This window comes from Ambystoma mexicanum, chromosome 10 (genome assembly GCF_040938575.1).
Source record: "Ambystoma mexicanum isolate Mex_15411 chromosome 10, UKY_AmexF1_1, whole genome shotgun sequence".
NCBI lineage: Eukaryota > Metazoa > Chordata > Amphibia > Caudata > Ambystomatidae > Ambystoma > Ambystoma mexicanum.
Genome location: NC_090932.1, coordinates 820,167,229 through 820,188,418, shown reverse-complemented (window position 1 = coordinate 820,188,418; position 21,190 = coordinate 820,167,229).

Below are 21,190 nucleotides of genomic sequence, written 5' to 3'. Positions count from 1 at the left end.
AAGAAGGCTGCATGGGAACTCTCCTTTTGCCCTAGGTGTAGCTAGGGGTTGTAAAAAGTCTGAACATTTGATAGATAAAGAATGTTCCACTGTCAAGAAAAATCAAAGAGTTCTTGTGTGCTTTCTTAATATTAAGGGAGGAACACTAAGCAGTGCCTTGGCCTAAATTGACCATGGACAGGTGATGTGCCCCTTGGGGCCTCCTGGGTCTTTTGCTCACCAGGCAATGTCCATTGGAAAAATGATGATGTTTGTCAGGAAGTGGTCAGATAATATTGGCTGGGCAAAGAAAATGGCATAATTTGGCTCAGAACAGGGCACTGCACAACTGCCTCAGTAACTTGCCCTATTGCCTCCAACAAAACAGGAGGACTCGCCCACAATGTCGCCTGTGTCCAAAGTGAATCCCTCAAGTGCATTACAAGTGCACAGAAGTTACTTGACGAACTTTGGAGGTGTCATTTATTTGGCCCTTGTACACTAGTGAAATCAGTGTATATGCCAGAGATGATCAAGCCTGGAGGCTGCACTATCAGCAGGTTTTGCCTGTAACCGTCGGCTTGGCATTCGGAGCATTAGGCTTGCCTTTAAAAACCTCTTGGAGCATAAAGCATGCAAGAGTCAAGTGAGTTATAAGTGCACAGCAGTTGTGCAGTGCCCTGTTACTTGGCGAAAATTGGAGACAGAATTTATTTGGCAGCTGTGCACTAGTGAAATCAGTGTATCTGGCAGAGATTATTATCCCTGGAGGCTCCACCATCAGCAAGTTTACCCTGGGATTGTCGGCTTGTTATTCAGAGTGTTCTGAATGTTCTGAGCATTCAGCTTGCCTTTAAAAACCTCTTGGAGTGTGAAGCAAGTGAATTAAAAGTGCACAGCAGTTGTGCAGTTTGACAGAGTGGTAGCAGAATCTTTATTCTGAAAGAGCTGGTGGGGTTACTTCAGCGTGAGTTGCCTGAAGTATTTCCTTTGATACTTAGTCAGTTGTGGCTTTGTTTTTTTACCTAATAACACATGGCTGGTTGATTGACTTGTGCTCTACGTAGTCAATCTGTGGCTATACAAAACATCATCAATGGAGGTGGGGATGAGGGCGATCCCACAGCAGTATGCAAGGAATCTGAGTTAAGATTTAACTGAGGCATTTTAGAAGAAGTGCTTGTCTCTGAACTGCTACAGAATCTGTGCGATGTTAAGACCTCAGCTAGGCGAACCGCTGTGTCAAAGGTTTTCTCTCCATCGTGGTTCTGACATCCAATAATCAGTGCTTCCATGCATGAGAAAGCAGTTATGCCCCTAGGTAATTCTGTCATGCCTATTTCGGGAAATACAATAACTGACTTTTTCTGATAGCTGGATCTAGTACTGAAATTACATCTGTTAATCCTATTCATGCAATAGGTTGAACTAACTGCTCACATGATAGAGATTGCAGAGATAGTGAACACCGGTTCTGATAAGGTTGACGACATGGATGGTAGGGGGGAACCATGGATGTTTCTGTTCCTCCTATGAACAATGTCTCCTGTTTGGGAACACCAACCAAATTAACGGATTTAATGGGAAATAACTTGTCGGGAATGTCAGGGGTGGTTATAATGCGGGAGGGGGGATCTATGCACCACACACTCTGGGAGGTCGATGAGCAAATTAGGCATACTACACCCACCATTTCTGCTTTGAATTTGGTTCTGAGTTCCTTCGTCAATCTCTATGACAATATTTGTGATGAAGTTAAAGCGCATACGTTACTCCTTAGTGAAATTAATTTGAAATTAGAATTGTTGGGTAAAGGCTACTGCCTGCTCATTACAAAACCCATATCTATTCCCTTTAATCCTTCAGTAAACCAACAAGGACGGGGGATGGCGAGGATGGACCCTCAGTTGTCACACTGAGCCTTGCCCCATGAGAAGGCAGGTTGACGACTGTGTCCAACTCTGTAGACAATGTTGTGGAAGTAGTTGACTGGGAGGATGACCCAATGGGAGGAACTTCGGGGGTACGATCCATGGGATGAAAAAGCAGAGTGGCAAGAAGAATAACAAAACATTGAAACATGTAAAGAACTATAAATACAAAGGCAAACCAACATGCAATTTCCTGCGTAACTTGACAATCATGGAAAGATTGACTTCACTGACTTCTAAGGCTTTTAAACAGGGTCTGTGATTACTGTACCATCATTTCTAGTGAGGGGAATCTGGAGGAAGGCGGCACAACGGCAAAGAATCTTATTGCTTTGGTAGGAGAAGTAGATCATATTAATTTGGCATAATGTATGACCGTTAGTACGGCTGCCCAACCGATGTAGTATCTGCATTGGGGTTGTTGCAATGAAAAGATTATTTGCCACAGCCTAGTTCTCCCTGCCTCCAATGGGCAGCAAGCTCCATGAATCCGAAAACTGTGGTTAAGAACACTTTTAGAAAGGAGCACTTGGTGGGTTTTACTGTCCTCCAGCCAGTCGGTGGAGCGGAGGCTAACTCAACTCCAGGGAGCATTTAAAAATCAATGCTAGTCTTTTGAACACTATATTGGCCAGAGTTAGAAGAAAAAAAAATAGAAAACAGAGTGTATTTGTTGAGGGGCCCGATTGGGGGTGAGGGGGCAATGTTGCCTCTAATAGTAACCAGGATTGCAGAGAAAGGAATGAGTGGGCAAATGAGAGAACTTGTGGTGGGGGAGTAGAGAAAGTCACTCATAGTGTCCTCAAGAGTGCACATAGTACTGACACAGCTAGGCAGGTGGGGAAGAAATTTGAAACTATACCTTCTTGCAGGACAAATATAATACCAGCCATTGTTAAGTCACAGAGTGATCCTATACATAGTAAAGTTCGGATATACAGCTTGTATGGTGAGAATGTTCCACTATGTTTAAAAATATCCAGTTTCATGGCTGTATTTTGTGAAATTCCAAGTTTTACGGCTCTTTCCACGCTGAACAATGAGCATGTGGAATGTGCTGCTCTGGTAAAAACGGATAGGCCCAACCTTCACTTTGGTTGAAGGATTCTAGGGATTTGGTTATTAAAGAAAAATCTATGTTAAACCTATGTTGCAACAACTAGGATTTGAGATAACCATTGAAGCTGAATTTAACTTTGGGCAAACTGATTGCAGGATCCAGGGAGTCGATGTGGTCCTTGATGGTTTTGGAGGAACAGGGGTGAACCTCTTTTGATGAGACTTCCATAGATTGGACTTGTCTAGAAACCTCGTCAGTGGAGAACAGGGGAAAGGCAGAGAAGGTGGGAGGAGAGGTGGCTGCAGAAGGGCCAGAGGAAGAGCAGGGAGTAGAGGGAGGGAGGGGAGAGGAGGAGAGTGAGGACAGGATGTCCTGAGTTTTAGAGATGAAGTGAGAAGCCAGTGCTGTGCAGAGGGCTTTGGAATGGACAGGAGAGGTAGGATTGGCCAGTTCCTTGCAGATTTTGAAGAGTTAAGCTCAGTTGTTAGAGGCCGCAGAGACACGGTCTTGGATATGAGCTCTCTTCTTGGTGAGGACAGAGAGCCAGTATTGCCTTTGGAGCAGGCGGCAAGTCAGTTTGTCAGAAGATGTACATGAAACACGCCATTTCCTCTCGGCCACCCTGCACTAGCGTTTTAAGGTGACAAGGTCTGAGTTGTACCAGGAATAGCACTTGGCTTTGGGCTTCAGGTTGATTCTCATGACAGGGGCAAGGATATCAAGAGTATCAGATATAGCAGAGTGGAGCATGAGGAGGCATGTGTCAGGGTGAGTGTCAGCCAAAGGGGGTCGGGGGAGTGAGAAGGTGGCAGCGAAAGCCTCAACTGATACGCGCTTCATGGGTCGGATGACCGAGAAGGTGGGTGGCAGTGATGGAAGTGGCTTGGCCTGAGGGGTAGGGAGGGTGAGATGGGAGGAGAGGAGAAAGTGATCACTCCAGGAGAGAGGAGTCGAGAGAGGGACAGAAAGAGAGAGTCGCAGAGGTCGCAAAAGAGTCCAGAGGGAGGATATGTGGCATCCAGGTGGATGTTGAAGTCTCTGAGAAGGAGGAGTTGAGTGGTTGAGGCCAGGAGTGAGGAGGAGAGATCCGCCCACTCAGAGAGGAAGGAGGAGATCGACTAGGTGGCCGATAGATAGGAGCCACAGTAAGGGAATGGCTAGGGGAGACAAAGAGCCTGCAGACGAGGCATTCAAAAGAGGAGTAGGCCTGCGTAGGAGTGACAGAGGCAGGAATCCACTCGGGGAAGATATGGGCTATACCCCCTCCAGAGCAGTTGTACCTGGGCATGGAGAGGATCTTGTAGCCATCAGGGAAGAGTGTGGCAAAGCTAGGTACAGAGCTGGCCGTGAACCATGTCTCGGTGAGACCGAGGACATTGAGATCAAGTTCTTCCAGAAGGCGGCAGATGTCGGAGGAGTGTTTGACAGAAAGCGAGAGTTTAGAGTGGCAATATTGAGAAGGTTGCCATCCTTGTAGGGGCTATCGGTCTATGATCTGTTGGATAAAACAGAGGGAGCTATTTGGAGAAGGGTTCTGTATATTCCTAACTTTGTTCCAATAGCTGTCATCCGATATGGACTGTGTATCTACTCTCTACAAGTTAAAGTGCAATGGAGGCTCCTCTGTATTTTCTCAAAACTATATGCCCTGATGTCTGTCTGGAGTTTGGAGTCGAAAAGTGCTAAAGAAAATGTTTTGTCCAAAATGCACAAGACTTTGGGGGGGGGAATCCAATGAAAGTTAAAATCTCTTTATGACTTAGATTGGTGTAATACAGTGCAACTATTTCACAAATACCCCTCTTTGTTCCATCTATCCGTGGAACATAACAAATAGTGGACTTATAGCACCATATCTAAATATATTCCACAATCGCTATCATAGAGAAAACATGTTGTGTTTTAGATGGAATGTATTGCCAACTAAAGAGGTCCTTCTGAGATGCAAAACGATAACTAGAGAGGAGGCCTATTTTCGCTTCTACAGAGAGGCAAATATAATTGAAACCCTGAGACACTTGCTGGTCGCTTCTCTTTTAGCCTTAAGGTCAGTTTATTTTAGTAATTGTGTGGCCAATTTAAAATGAAATGACAATGATATCTTATGGCAAAGGTGTTTGGCGGCAGATCCCACTCAGTGGGCTTCGCTGTCCTGGGTTATTTAAACTGCCTGAAGTTGGACCTCTAATTTCAACCTTTTGTATAGGTCTTTTAAGAATGTTTAATGAGTATGTAATAGTAGTGCATTGATTTTAAGAAACTTTATTTTTGCAAGGAATTGTTACGTGTATATATTGAGGTCAATTGTTATTGCATACCTGTGTGCCTTTTAATATGAATATGTTTTGTCTGTTTTTTATCACTTATGAAATGTAAAGGTTTGAATAAACCAAATACAATTAAAAAAAAGTGAATCCCTCTCTACACCTGCACACACTGCAAACTGCTAACAGATGTCCCCACTTTCCCAGAGGACTCAGCACGTGGCCTGTTTTGAGGCAGTTCCAAATTCCTTTTTGTGGTGGCCCGATTATGCGGGATGGCAGCATGCAAAGTTCACAGCAGAAGATGGGAGGGGCGCTAATAGGGACAAGATGGCTGTGATTGGGTTATAAAGTCACCAGGTGGCAGACATTTCCTGGCAAATGTGTTCCTTTATGGGTGGTAACTTTCAAAACAGAAATCATGTTCTATGATTTGTAGGACAGTGAATTTCTGAGGGGGAATGACATGTATTACTTTGAAGCATATAAATGGTTAAGTGAAAGGTGAACATGTGCGCCGATCAGGCCCATGTTATAAGCTACATGAAATAGATCAGTGTTTAGTTTTGCTTCACTTCTAGGAAAATCTTAAAAGAACCACTACTGCACAATATCCATGTCCAACTTCACATTGAAGGTGGTTATGGTTACAAAAAAAAGGGAAACAAATACTTTTTAAGGTTAACCTTGTGGAGGTGATGTTTGTGGAATATCTTTAGATTTATTCCAGAAATACTATTTCTAATAGTGGTAAGCTCTGAATAGTGTGGACTTGCATACTCACCACCAGTGGAAATGGTATTCACCGCTGGTGGTAGTTCTGTTGAAAGTCCACCCAACTCGAAATGCTGCCCTAACATTTTTCTTTTACAGCCCCCAGTTTCTATACAGGAACTGACATTTCCGTATTTCGCAAATTGTTACATTTGGATGTACTTACAGCTGCGGTTTTATCTTCAAGAATTAAATGGACTGGCACATGTTTTGTGTAAGACACATTAAAAGTAAATACACCGTATTCCCAACCAAATGCAGACTCATACTGTATTCGTGTACTCCAAACACATTGTTTTTACACAATAGCTTTCATCATACTAGACAATGATATGGTTACTATGAAGGTGAAGCGACAATAGTTTGTCAAAGAAAGGGAAACAGGATTTTTCGTCATGCACACCATGGCCCTTCCTATGTGCTGTCCTTTGTCAGCATAATCCGCAGCATGTGTAATGTTCTTGATGAGAAAATAATAGATGAGAAATATTAGCATATTCAAAACATATCGTTCTACTTATGTAGGCTGATGCAATTAATCTAACACATGGATTTTCCTGTCTAATAGATAATGGAGAAATAGTTTAATTAAAAAGAGATGCTGTAATTGGGCATCAGTCATCTTGCAGTCAATTGCAATCCTCCAAACGTTTCTCACATCCTTCAAAGTAAGCAATTAAAGGGAAATTATTTGAAACCATTGCAATGGCCAACCAATGTGTTGATCATAATTTCATAAATATGATATGACACGGGCAACCAACGCACATTTGTATTAGGCAATGCTCGAAGTGATGGCTGGCGCCAATTTCAGAAGTGATGATGGCTTCTGTAAACTGACAAACATCTGATTGGAGAGGGTAGTCATTTACATCAGTGACATGCTGCTAAAGTATGTTCCTATGAAGCAGATGGCACCATTAGATGTTGACTCAAGGGCACCAGCCTTTTCATCATTTATTGTAGTTTTAGAAGATGCAACTGTGAACACAGAGCTTTATTTTAAGATAAAGGCACTTATCTGGATCTTAAAATATTGGTCAGTGTGGCTGGTAAAACATTTTAAGCCATTGTAGTTCCACCAAACATTGAGGAATTTGAGTAGCACATTTAAATGGGGGAACATAGTTGTAGGCATATGCATGTATCTATGAATGGGATCTATTAAGCAGAAGGCTAGATGGGAAGCAATGGAACACTGTACATAAGGGATGGACCAGGGGTTAACAGGCAGGGTGTGGGTAGCAGATATTTCTGGGATGGGTATAAGGAGCAGTTCAGAAGGGGAAGCGTGAAGGTTGGGACGAGGTATAGGGGCTCATGTTCAATAGAGTGGCAATGTGAATGCAAAGCACAAAACGCATAAAGACAGTATTTGCCTTGAGTAACGCCACAATCATTTTCCAGGATTTGTATGGCAGACAGGATGGGTGGAGCAAAACTTGTGTTTCCCCTTCTTCCTTCCTCTCAGTCATACACATGCTCCAGCATCTGCATCAACATGGATTTTCAGACCAGGGCAAATGCTGGAGATCCCTGTGGGGTCTGTCTGCTTTTAGGACCAGCCTAAAGCAGGCGGACCAATTAGGGATCCATCAAACACCCTCCATGTCATGCAAGTATGGAAGGGAGCGTGTATGATTACAATTAAACCCTTGGGGATGGTTTAATTGTATTTTTGATCGCAGCTTGCCAAGTGAGCATGCCAAGCTTTGCACACAATGAAAAGTGAACTCTGCCTAGCATACCAGCAACCCAAGCAGTGTTTAATCACTTTGCACTGTGGAGGGCCAATCTGAAGAGCAAAATGCAGCATACTCGCTTGTACACCAAGTTTTACCCTTTACATTTGCACCTCACAGTGAAAATGGTGAAAATGTGGCAGTGGGGAGCCATTTACGTTGCTGTGCCATCGTAGTGGCTCACTGCCACCAAATTTGTGATTTTTACAAAATGAACTCCGTAGGGCTGAATGTAATGATTGGTGATTTACAAGATGTTCTTTTAGGTGTAGGGTTGTCAAGTCCTCCCTGATTTGTAGATATCTGGGGCAGCTGGCACTGGTGAGTTTTTAGAGGGACAGGTGCTTAGCAGGAATATGCTTGTTTCCAAGTTTCCCCCTTTGCCATCTCCTTGTCTGGTGATATTGGAACTTCTGCGGTGCTTTGGTTGTGACTGATTATTAGGTTCTGTAGGATGTCCTGAAAATATTGTGCTGTTTCAGAGGTAGCCATTTCAGCTCCTGGAGCATGAGGAGGAGGGAGTAATTGTATTTTCTCATTCCTATAATGAGTTTTTCTGCTATGTTTTAGCAGCTTTAGGAGGAGCCATAGTCTGTTGTCACCGTCTGGAGATAACCATAGCTTGGACTGCTCTTTTGAAACTGAAGGCAGGTAGGAAGGGATTGCTTTTGCATACACATGATTGTTAGAACCATGCTGTCTGGGTCTTCTTGGGGATTTGCATTTTGAATGGTCTGTCACAATTTATGATAAAGCTGAGGGAGTGTGCTTTGAATGAGAGTTGATGGGGGAATCTTTTTGAGTGTCATGCCCCAAACCCATTACTGGACTTCTGAATTAACGTTTAGTTAGATTGAGATTTAGATAGGCACTTGAAATCCAGGCCTAGATGAAGGATTGACAGTTCTTCAGTTGCTGTATGTAATTGATCCAACTAATCATACGTTAAAGTAGAGTTTCATCTGAATTTGTATGTAGTGTGGTATTGTTGTAGACGAGGAGATCAGGTATATGCAGTGCCTTAAGTGGCACTACAAATCGAGCCGGGGCTCATCGAGGGGGCGTGGCCTAACAACGGGGGTCTTCATGGCCTGTTAGGCCACGCCCCCTTGACGAGCCCCGACTCAATGGGCTACTGGCACCCATGCCAGGCTGCCTTTTGTAGAGATTAGCACCCTCTCCCCAATGGAGGAGAGGGTGCTGATCTCTGCATTTATTTTGTATAGGCTTGCCTGGCAGGGCCAGCGCCTCGCCTATTCAGCCTTAATGGTGGCGCTGCACCTTGCCAGCTGGGGAGGGGCAGCGTCACCATTATGGCTGAAAGGGTGAGGCCACTGGAAGCAGAGGCCTTTTTCCTAAAGACTGAAACTCCCGCGAATTCGCGGGAGCTTCAGTATTTAGAATGCAAGGCCTCTGCTTCCAGCGGCCTCACGTTTTCTCCATAATGGTGGCACCGGCCCACGTGCATCACTTGATTAAAGGGATGCCTCGCAGGTGCGGCGCCACCATTATAGCTAAAAGGCATTTTTTTCTGAAGCCTGAAGCTCTCGCTCATGAGCGAGAGCTTCAGGCTGTAGAAAAAAATGCCTTTTCGTGGAAAAAAATGCCTTTTCGTGTAGTGGCCGGGGCTGCCAGGGGAGATTAGTGGGCCCCGGCAGGGCCCCGCCTCAAAATGAAATTTCGGAGCCTGCCGGGGCCCAGCCCGGCAGGCCCCGGCCCACTTAAAGCCCTGGGTATATGGTCCACATAGAGGTTGAATTTGACCATCAACAGGATGCAACCTGTGGTACACTTCAGGTTACATGCTGGCCCTGTGATCCTTTGTGGCCCATCTGGTTTAATTGGTGTGTGTTGGGGTGTTAGGAGGAGAACTGCAGGACAATTCAGTCAAACCCCATGGAGATGAGAAGGACGTTGGCGATGGCATCATTCTCAGCAGTATCAAAGATGGAAAAGAGGGGAAGTAGGACAATTGGTCAGTTGCTCTTTCTGATCAGGATGTGCAGAGTGCCATTTAAAACTTGGATGGTGTCGGCCTCTGTGCTGCATGTTGTTCAGCAGCCACATTCTTTGTCATCTGAACGATTGAACTGTACATTCATTTTATGCAGCTCGAGAGAAGGTTCTTCACAATGACTTTGTAGAGAAATGATATATGCCCGATGTGCCGATAGTTGGCCATGCTGTCTGGGGAGAGTGTGAACCTCTTTATGATGGAAGGATATGTATCATTTTTAGTCCATCTCACAAGGTACCTTGAGAGAGGGATGTGTCAAAGTAGTCCAGCTGTGGTGTGATTGCTTCTTCTATGATTTCCTTCACAATTGGGGAGGAAAAAGTTTGCCTTGTAGGTATTGGGTTTGAGTGATGTGCGAGTGTGGGTCAGATCTTTTACAGTAATCGTCCTGAATGTGGCTAATCGTGATGGGTTGCTGACTGATATGGGTTGAATTCTGTTATGTCCTTGGAGCAGTCAATATGTTGCCTTATCCTGTCAATCTTGTCAGCGAAGACGTTGTTGATGTCATTGCATTTGTTTTTGCATTGCTGTATTGTAAGTTCTAACAGGGGTTGACACATTGCTTGAAAGATCATGTTCATCTTGTTGAATGCTCCTATGATGGTTGCTGTGAAAGAGTTTTCTTTGGCTCTAGTGATAAGAGTCCAATACACTAAGTAGGGGGTTCTCAGGGTGAATGGTTTTCCTGTTGGTTGGATTGTCTCTAGATTATGCCTTGTATGTGGATGGAAGTGTACTGGCGAGACCCCTGGCTGGCCCATGGGGTCTGGGTTTGCTCTGAAGTACTTTAAGACAAGATAGCTGCACCTCGAGATGAATGGGGGTGCAGATTCAATTACTCCAACACCAATCAATAAGGACACCTCAATGGTTTGGCAAAGGGAGTCCATTTAATGACAAGTACAAAAAAATGGCAAAAAGCAATGATGCAATAATCCGTCTCGCTTCAACTCCAATGAACTTCATAAAAACAACATCATTTATACTAAAAACTCATCATAGCTCATGTGTAACACTCGAAAGTTAATAAGCATTTCTATTGGTTTGAAAAAGGTAACTTTAATATAGGTGCTATATCTTTATATGGTAACAGCGGGAGGGGATTGGATAAACTACTGTCAGGTGGGCATCTAAGCCCTTCCTTCAAAATGATTACTGTAGATGTCACTAATATTATGACGTCTCATTGGTTCTACTAACTGTAGGACCCTAGATTATTTGCTCCATTGTGATTGGGTTGGCATCAACCCCATGCATATTCTTCCACTTTCCTTAGCAGCACGCAGAATGGTCAGCCAGATGAAGGGTGCCCCCCTCAGCTACCCAGCTTTCCTCCAATTAAGATTACAATCAATCATCGCTACAACAACTATGTGTCAATTATCTCACTGTGGTTGGCCTTGAAACTGCATCTTCTGTCTGGAAAAGTTCTGATTTCTCTTGCTTGGGCGGATGCCAGGCGTAGGTGTGAACTAGTGCTGCTCCTCGCTCGGTTGGTCACGTGATGCAGACACCATGAATTTATCTAGTTTCTTGCAATTTCTGTATTTGATTCTCATTTGGCTTACCACCTGCCCAAACCTCCTAATCTTTGGCCTTTTAGAAGCAGGATATTCTGTTCTTAAGTTTCAATTATGTGAAGTTAATTTTCTTTACTTTATTAGTATGACTTTGGCTCTCCTGCCACGAGTTGCATCTGCTGAGTTTCGATTCACCCGTCTCTTCATTTTTGCTGGAATACGAGCCTTGTCTTGTTTGGCCTCTAGTAACCTAAGTTGATTCTGCTTTTTGTGCAAAGTGGACTTTCACTTATAATACTGTGCCTTGTTTTGAGGTATATTAAGTATAATGGCGCTTACCGCTCTATTCTTCTACTAAGCATAGCAAGCTGCACTGGTTTCTTAGCTTCTTGCGTTGCATGCATATGTACAGGCATTAGCGGGTTGGATATCTTCATCCTGCTTACAGCTTAAGCTTCTTCATGCTTCAACATTGTTCTCTTCTTTAGGTTCACAATATCTTTATTCATGGCGTTTCATCTCTCTGCATCATTCTCTGGTTGTCATTTCTTCTATCTGCAAGTCAGTCTGAGCCCTTGTGACGTCACCATTCGTCTTCCATTAAGGCCTTTTTGGTTTCTTCCGGGACGGTACTTAAGCAATTTTCATTTCGTCTCATTTGCTGGTAGGGTTTTCTTAATGGATACCTTACTGTCCATAGTGTTCTTGGTATAGGTACATCAATAGATACTGTTCTTATAATGGGTACTGGGCAGAGCCCTACTGCGGTTCTCTGCTGGTTCATTTGCTCATCATATGTCACATATCTCGGTGTAAATGTTCCTGGTACTTTAAAATGGATGATTGGAGTGCACGCTTTGTTTGGGACCTCCTCTACAGAGCAATGATTGTTGAGTTATTCCTTGTATCAATGTGTGGAGGGGTTTTGTTGTTGAGTTATTGGTGTTGGTAGATGCAGTTAGGATGTGGTGTTCTGAGCTAGGCATTGCCATTCTCCAAATGGTTGGATAGGGGAACAAACGTGATGGGGCTTCCTGCTGGTATTTAAACTGAGGTTGTTCTTCCAGGCGTGCTGGTGAATCTTGGTTTGCTTGCCTTAGCTCGTTTTCTGTGATATAAGATATTTTGTATACGTGGCCATCCTCCAACAGGACTTATTTCCCCATTGGAAAACTAAATGTACCTCTCCAAGGTGTGGCACTAGACACATGCACTCTGCACATACATAATCAATTAACCATACCCACAATGTTGCATTTTCCTACTGTCTGTAATGCAATCCTCAAGATGTGACAGGCAGATTTTGAACTTGCTAATTAAACAAATGTAGCATTCATGGTATTTGAGCTCAAGTCTCTTTTTCATTTTCTTTAACTGAAACTGAAATGGCCTAAGCATGCCTAATATAGAATATCATTAAAACAAAATAGCAACATGCAAATCACAAGAGTTCAGGGAAATCCTGTTATAGGTTAACCTTGGGTGAAAGAGTGTTGTGTTATGTTATGTTATTGGGATGTACACCAGACACTGCTGCCATTTGCATTATTTCTTGAGGGTCAGGGGGATCGGTCTGAAAAGGAGAGAGTGTTGGGAAGGGTCAGTTGGTGGGAGGGAGAGCTATTGCACAAGAGCTTTTTGCTGTGCAGTTGGTAACTTCAGTTCATAAATACAGTCACTGTGTGTTGGGTTTGCTTCTAGATGGTATGGGTTAGGCGTTGTTTGAGTGTGTGACAATATGGGATGTAGTGATGGAGATTTAGTGCGTTGGGTTCAGTGAGACAACAGCGGGAGTGTGACATTTGCTGTGTGATTTCTGGTTTGTGCTAGAGTAGATTTATGTGTGTGCTGTATTTGGTGGTTGAGAGGTGAGTTTGGAGGAAAGTTGAAGGTTTTTATTAGGGTTAGTGGTGAGGGTGAACAACGGTGGCTGGATGTAAGAAAATGCATGCTTTTTTAATGATAACTGAGTAAAAACGTTTGTATTCAGCCTCAGCCGACCACTATGAAATTTTATTTTTGGCTGATAATTTTCCCAAATAAAATTGGGGTAAAAGCTCATTGACTCAAAGAAATGGGAACAATTAGGGCAATCCTTGAATTTAGACTCTTGATATTGTCTATTTATAGTATCAGTTTCAGTTAGCATTGGTCATGAAGTGGGGATTGAAGTAGGGAAAGATTTGAATGCCATCTAATGATGGAATTATCAGGACCCAACTAGTTCCCCTCAGGCAATAATACCATGCTATATCTACTTTGAGAAATAGCCCAGAAAATAACACCACACTCACCTTCAACAGAAAATCCCATCATGGGTCACACACGATGTTGCCACCTGAAACCAAACCCACATCCCAGATACATACATTCAATTCCTGCTTTCAGAATATTGAATCTCCTAACTCTACCAAGTGCCATCAAGCGACTTCCAAATCATTGACACAAGGACATAAAATTCATGTTGTCAGGTCTTCAAGGACAGGAAGGGCACATGCAAAAGTTTCAGAGGACATTTTGAAAGAAAAAAAACATATTCGTGAAGTTCAATTAGCTGGTCCGATAGCAAAGCGAGTAGAGCGCTCGCTTTAAGATCTGAGCAGAGCCTGCTGACGCAGGTTCGAATCCCGCCAAGGCCAAACTCAGCCTTTTATCCTTCCGAGGTCGATAAATGAGCACCACAAACCGTGGGTAATAATAAGCAGCGCTGAGATACCTGAGGGTTCATTGCGCTATATAAATGCTAAAAAAAGAAAAAGAAAAAAAATAATAATTACAACTCCTAAGTCACACAGAGATGCCTCCACCTCTTCGCCATGCTACAGGGAAACGTGTGAAAATAGGATCTGATGATTTTCCTACAGCTACAATCCAGAGAAAGAGAGTCCAGCACTTCCATTGAATTGTACAGGAGAAACACCCACTCAATGCACACAATGACTTAATAACACAGTAACCAACTGGCTCAGTAAAGACGACAGCAAGAATGCACTCCACGAAGGGGAGAGTCAAAGGAGCAGCAGCAGCAAATCATCTTGCTGCACCACACAGGATAAACATCCAAAATGGCAGATGACCAATTTAATGGCTTCTATTCCAGAATGAGAACTAAAAAGTAACCCTGCAACCGCACATGCTTAGATAGGACACATGACATGTTTAGCCACTCAGAGAGGAGCTATTCAGTCCAAACCCTAAATGAGACTTAGCTCCAAGAACAGCAATACAAGGGGATGTTTGGGTGTGGAGCTGGCAAGTTCTAATATTCAAGAGATGTAGAACTGCTGGAGAATAATACAAGTTTATGGTTTGGGAGAGGGGCCGTTTCCTACTCCACAAGAAATGTAATGTGTTTTTTCTGTTTCTGTAACCAAGTGTAGTTACAAGTAACAGCGCTGTGATGCCCAGGGCCTGCCTTGTGCGCTATACAAATGCAAAAAAATATATAAATAAATAAAGGGGAGAAGAGGAAGCAGCCAATAAGACCTGGACAAATGAGAAAAGTAGACTGAAAGAGAAGAAAGAAAGTTAAAGAGTCTTCACCTGGAATATGAGGAAAGTGGCTGACTATCCAGGGTTAAATCCCTCCTGCAAAGTGTCACATCAGTCTCCACGTGGAGACTGACTAACCCTGGACATTCAGCCGGTCAATGTTTCTAGACCTATATGGTCTTAGCTAACTAGAATAAAATCTTCTACTGCGCAGATTGAAAAGGGCCCAGTACGTGATGAAACACTTGTCTCAAAAAAGGCTACTATGATATATTAAACCAAATATTAACCTCAATTGAATGCTGCTGCAAGTTTTTTATCATAGTGGCACAACCCATGTGTGAAAGTTTTTTGGATATTCTGATTATTACGGAGCAGGGGAAGCACATCTCTGTACCTTCACTGGTTTGCGAAACACCATTAACGTTGGGCGCAGGGCACCCTAAGTTGATATCCGAAGACCCCACTTGTTAAAGCCAGAAGAGTAGTCTGAGCACTGATCCAGTGAAAGGAACAAGGACACAGGGCGGGATATCCTGCCCCGAGGTGCAGAGAAGAAGTGTGAGCAGGGAGAGAGGAAAACTCCCTTCAGGGACTGGAGCGGCTCTAAGCAGACGTGGTAGGGAGAGGACCTTAAGAGCTCCAGAAGAAGGCAAAGCGGCACAGAGGAGGGAGCGCCGCAGGATGTCCCGAGGTCGGAAGAGGAAGGAGCATTAAGAGAACTTCCTGGGACCGCAGATAACCTGCCTCTACAACCAGAAAGAACTTGAAGGTGAGGAGAGAATGGCGCAGAGGAGCAGAGACTAAAGCAAAGGTGGCAGTGGGCTTCAGCTGAGGCCACAGGGAGTGCTGCAGTAGTGAAACCCCCGATCAGGACAAGGGCAGGCCCGTAGGAGGCATCAACAGGAGAGACAATACGGGACCCAAGTGGGCTGGAAGTGAGATCCCAATCGGGAGGAAAAGATAGAGTATGCCAGTAAAGAGAGGGCCGGGGTGGTGGCAAGGAAAGACTGCAAGGCCCTTCCTTGAGCAAAGAAGAGAAGGTTTAGGAGTGGCCTCGGCTGGAGAGTGGGCCCAAGCTCCTCATAAGGAAGCACCAATCGCGGGGGGGCAATCAGGAGTGAGGTACACTCCACGTGCCCAAACCAACAGGGGATCATTAGCTCTACTTGGGTGCCAACAGCACATCAAGACATGGGTCCAAGGATAGCATGTGGCAACATAGGGTAGTGATCGAAATAGGCTTCCCGGGCATAGTTAAAAGGAGCCCTACGTTCAGGGAAACAGCACCCGGTTTTCACACAGACATTTGGAAGCCATAATGTGAGACAAGGGCAATTTACACACACCAGAGAGAGAAGCAGTGAGAAGACTCCAGCGAGTAGAGAACGGGACAACAGAGAGCACAGAACTCCATAGGAAATACCAGGGTAGGAGACAATGTCTAAGACCAGGGGAAAATACTAGCCCGTAACATCAAGGGGCCCCAGGAAACCCCTGGAGAGCAACATCCAGAAAATCTGGAGTAAAGAAGAGACCTCTCCACAGGGAACCCAAGCTTCCCAAGAGCAAAGGGAACAAGGTGTTCCCCAAATCGAGAAAGCTCAAGATCAATAGGTGACGCACTCTCTCCTAAAACAAAACTTTACCGACTTTGGGGACAGAATCGCTGATACAGTACAAAAAGATAATCACCATAATGAGGTAAGATCTGGCCGCAGCTCTCCAGGAGATCAAAAAAGAAATGAACAAAAAGGAGGAAAGGGTCAACACAAACAAGAAAGCGATACATGAACTGACAGAGGACTCAAGGAAGATAGAAACCTGGGTAGGGAAACATGGATTCAATACTTCCCACCCTTCAATAACAGCAACCATGAAAGAGGCAAAGGTAGTCCTTCACCCCAAAGAAGTAAAAGATTAGACAGACTGTGGCTCTTACAGGAAAATAGCTTTAAATAACATGGATGCGAAGATCTTTACAAAAGTCCAGGCAAATCATCTGGATGAAATTCTTCCAAGCATGATTAGTCCAGATCATTTGGGGTTTATCAGGAGCAGGCTGACCAGTGATAACACCAGACAGATAGCCCACCTTATAGAAAAGATGAAAAAAAAAGAATCCTGGCCGATCTTTTTAGCCTTGGATGTGGAAAAGGCTTTGACAGGTTGGAGTGGCAGTTCTTGTTCGTGACACCCTAGGCAAATGGCCTTTGGGGAGAAATTCCTTACATTGGTTGAGGCCACCTCGCTAACTTGCTTTACGCTATTTGCCTGAAGCCACTATTGGACGCAATAAGAGCGAATGGTGAGATCAAGGGGATAACATTCGGGGGAACGGTTCATAAGGTAGCCACCTTTAAGGATGATTTATTAATGATGTTGAGGGAACCGGAGGGCTCCTTGTGAGCAATGGAGAAAGAGACAAAAAGCTTCAGGATGGTAGCAGGGTTAAAAATAAATCTCCAGAAAACTGAAATATTCAACTTTACATTACCAAGAGAGACAGAGGAGGGGCTCAAGGGCAGTTTTCCATATCAGTGGGTCGAGAAGTATATAATGTAGTTGGGTATAAAGCTGACTAAAACAGTAGAAGAAATAAGTTGTGTCAATTATACGCCCCTGCTAGAAGCAATGAGAAACAAGCTGGTGGACTCGGGTCCACTAATGATAACCTGGATGGGCAGGATTAACGCATACAAGATGGTAATACCTCCACAGTAGTTGTATTACTTTATGACTCTCCCTAGCCAAGTCCCAGCTTCCATTTTTGGGGCAGTCCCAAAATACACAGGAAGATTCATCTGGAACAATAGAAAACCAAGGATAACCAGAAGTGTGATGATGATACCGAGAAATAGAGGAAGGATAGAACCAGACCTGAAAATATATTTCATGGCAGCTCAGATAAGGATACTCAGTGATTGGTTGAGAGATGACCGGGAAAAGATATGGAAGGTAATTGATAGGGCAGTAATAGGGGATAAGATCGAAAGACATTTTGTGGAAACCAAAGGGAGACAAACCCAAAAACATGTATCACAGTAAGATATTAACAGTGTGAGGGGATTCTTGGGAAGAATTGGTAAAACAGGCCCAAATTATTACTTTTTCCTCTCTATTTACCCCAATATTTAACAATCTAAATTTCACCCCAGGATATGGGGAAAGGGGCTTTGATGATGCTTGGTAGAAGGGGGTGCAAAAATATCATGGACATGTTCAGGGGAACAGAGATTAAGGGCCTCATTACACGGTAGGCGGTAAGGGTTTACCGGTACCGTTAAACCCTTACCGCCTTACTACGAGGTCCCTTTGCGGGTTGGAGAATTTAACGCCTGCTTTTTGCAGGCGTTAAATACTAACCCGCTAAGGGACCAGGGAGCTAATTGCAGTACTGCAATTTTCGGTGCCGTAATTAGCACCTTCACCATTCCCATTATGCCCTATGGCGCAAAAATGGGAATGAGGAAGGGCAATAGGGGAAGGGGGAATTACCGCCCCACAAACCTTGGAATAGGGCGGTAATTCCCCTTTCCACCAAGGCGGTGCCGTTATTTTACCGGCATAGACCAAGGTGCTAACAGCACCTTGGTCCACCGCCGTCCGTGTAATGAGGCCCTAAGTCTTTCTCCCAATGCCATGAGGATTCTAGCTTGGAGGAATCAGAGACATATCAATATTTCTAGACACTGGGTCATGCAGATGCCTATCAGAGGGGCAGCGAGATGTTTAACTGCCTTCGAGAAATATATAATATCTGATTCTGGAGACAAAAATATAGTGGGGGCAATTTACGCACTCATAAAACAAGGGGAAGCTCTGGGCGAAATGAAATACATGATATGATATGATATGATACTTTATATATATAGCGCCTACACATAATGTGTTTCAAAGAACTTCAAGGCAAGGGCGGGAACAAGGGAAAATACAATGACATTCTTACAGGCCATGAACAGTAAGGATGTGAAATTAACTATCGAACTCAGCCTGACGACATTTTGGATAGTGAAAGAGCTAAGACATAGATAAGGAAGGGAGGGGCAGAGTGTGAAGGCAATGGAAACAGAAAGGCGACTACCGTACTAGGCCTGATGACGTTTCTGGTAGAGCCGGAGAAAAACAAAAGGTGAGGGAGAGGGGTGCAGAAAGGGAGGAGAGGAACAAATCATGCGACTATCGTACTAGGCCTGACAGCGTTTCAGATAGTGCTGGAGGGAGGGGGGGCAGTAAGGGGCTGGGGCAGCATCAGACGAGTTTGCTATTATACTAGGTCCAGGGACAATTCTGATAAGGTAAGTGCGTAGAAGAAAGTAAGGAGAGGCGGGGAGGAGATAGGAAAAGGGAGAGGGGAGGAGAGAACAGAGAGTAAGGAGTCAAAAAGAGTGGAGAAGCAAGAGAGGAGAGCAAATACAATTGCAGAAGTCAGAAGTAACACGTAATGTTGCAAGCCAGGATACAAGATGAAGATGGGAACAGCATTATAGAGGGTCACTATGAGTTCAAGATGCAAAGGAAGTCCAGCATGAGAGTTGAGAAAGGGTAACGGACTGTGAATCAATGAAGTCCATAAAAGTAAAATTCAGCATTGGCCACAAGACGGTGATGGTGAAACCAGAATGTAGCAGGACAGACTCCTGTGCGCAGGAAGGGGGGTGCACAAGGGAACAACACAGGGGACCAGAGAGGGTGGGGATGGCCTGTGGGGACAGATGGTGTAAACACATGTTGGTGCATGCTAACCTGCTGTCTGAGCAGGGGGTCGGGTCCTGGATACTCCTGGTATGAACAGGTCCAAACAGGAATTGCCCTTTTCTTTGACGGCCCTAATCAGTGAGAAGTAGCTTGGGTCATTAGGCCCAGCAGGCACAGGACCCACATCTGGGCATAACCGTCCCACTCGGGGTGACAAGCAAAAACAAAGAGGTGATGGCTGGAAGGTTTAGGATGTATCTTAACCACTGGCGTTGCTCTGGGCAACCCTCCAGACCACCATTCTTCGCCTGCCAAGCCATTACAGAAGGGCAAAGACCATATGAAAATCAGGCTTGGCCCCACCCCAAAAGGGGCAGTCCAGCCCGAACTGCTAGGTCATATCCCTTCTGCACGAGACCATAAGCATCCCCAAACATGTTCTGCCCTTGTTGGGGCTCATCAGTGAGGAGTAGCTTGGGTCTCTAGGCCCAGCAGGCACGGGACCCACGTCTGGACATACCCGTCCCACTCAGGGTGAAAAAGCAAAAACAAAGAGGTGATGTCTGGAAGGTTTAGAATTAATCTTAACCACTGGCGTTGCTCTGGGCAACCCTCCAGACCACCGTTCTTTGCCTGCCAAGCCATTATAGAAGGGGAAAGACCATATGCAAATCAGGCTTGGCCCCACCCCAAAAGGGGAAGTCCAGCCCGAACTGCTATGTCACATCCCTTCTGCACGAGACCACAAGCATCCTGATGATGGCCAGGGCTCTGGGGTGGCACAAAAATGGAAAACAAAAGATCCTCCAACCGAGTGCGAATGGGTGGGGAAAGTTTGGTACTTTGTTCTATTAGAATGGGTCACCTATTATTTGCAAGGTGATCAGCAAGGCTTTCGGGAGGACTGGTCACGGATCATGGGATTTCTTCAAAAATGAGCAAGGGGAAATTGGTGTCAGAGGAAGATGAGATGGCTATACCTGGTGGAGTGAACCAGGTCAATTGTTATCGAGAGGTTAAGACTTAATGGACTTTAAAAAGAAGTTCGCGCATCTATGGTCGGACACTCGGGGGAAAGAGGGGAGGGAGACAACTGTTTGTAAACATTTGTGAAAAGGCCAATAAAAAGATACATGGAAAATGTCAAACATTATAATCCAACTTAACACCCAATCAAGACCATGTGTAGATGGAATAACAGTCATAAATTGTAAAGAGTGAATGGTATTCTTGGCTCCTTTGCAGCTGTCTGTGATGAGTGACATTGGTAGAAGCAAGTGAGCCCACCATTCTGGGAAAATATTTGAATTGTGCCCATTTTTAAGAAGGGAGACACAAAACTCCCAATATCCTTTAGACCAATCTCCCTTATTGATTTATCTATGAATGTTTGGAAAATAATATAGACCAAACCTATTTTTTTTTTTTTTTTTACTTTGTGTGCTATCAAAATTAAATTGATTTTACAAAGGTTGTTAATTCGTAATTGTGTCCATTATTGTTTGTGGTTGTGTATGGTTCTGTTTCTAATTTCCTTGGTTCTTTATACTTTATTACTTTCATTTGATAATTTCTTTCTTTATTTCTTTGTTACTTTACTTCTTTATTTTTTCCTGTATTCCAGTCGCTGTGTCTGCTTCTGTCCTTAAGATGTTGGATTTGTGTTTTTCAAGCATTTTTCCAAAGCAGCTTCTAGGATTTTAGTTGTTG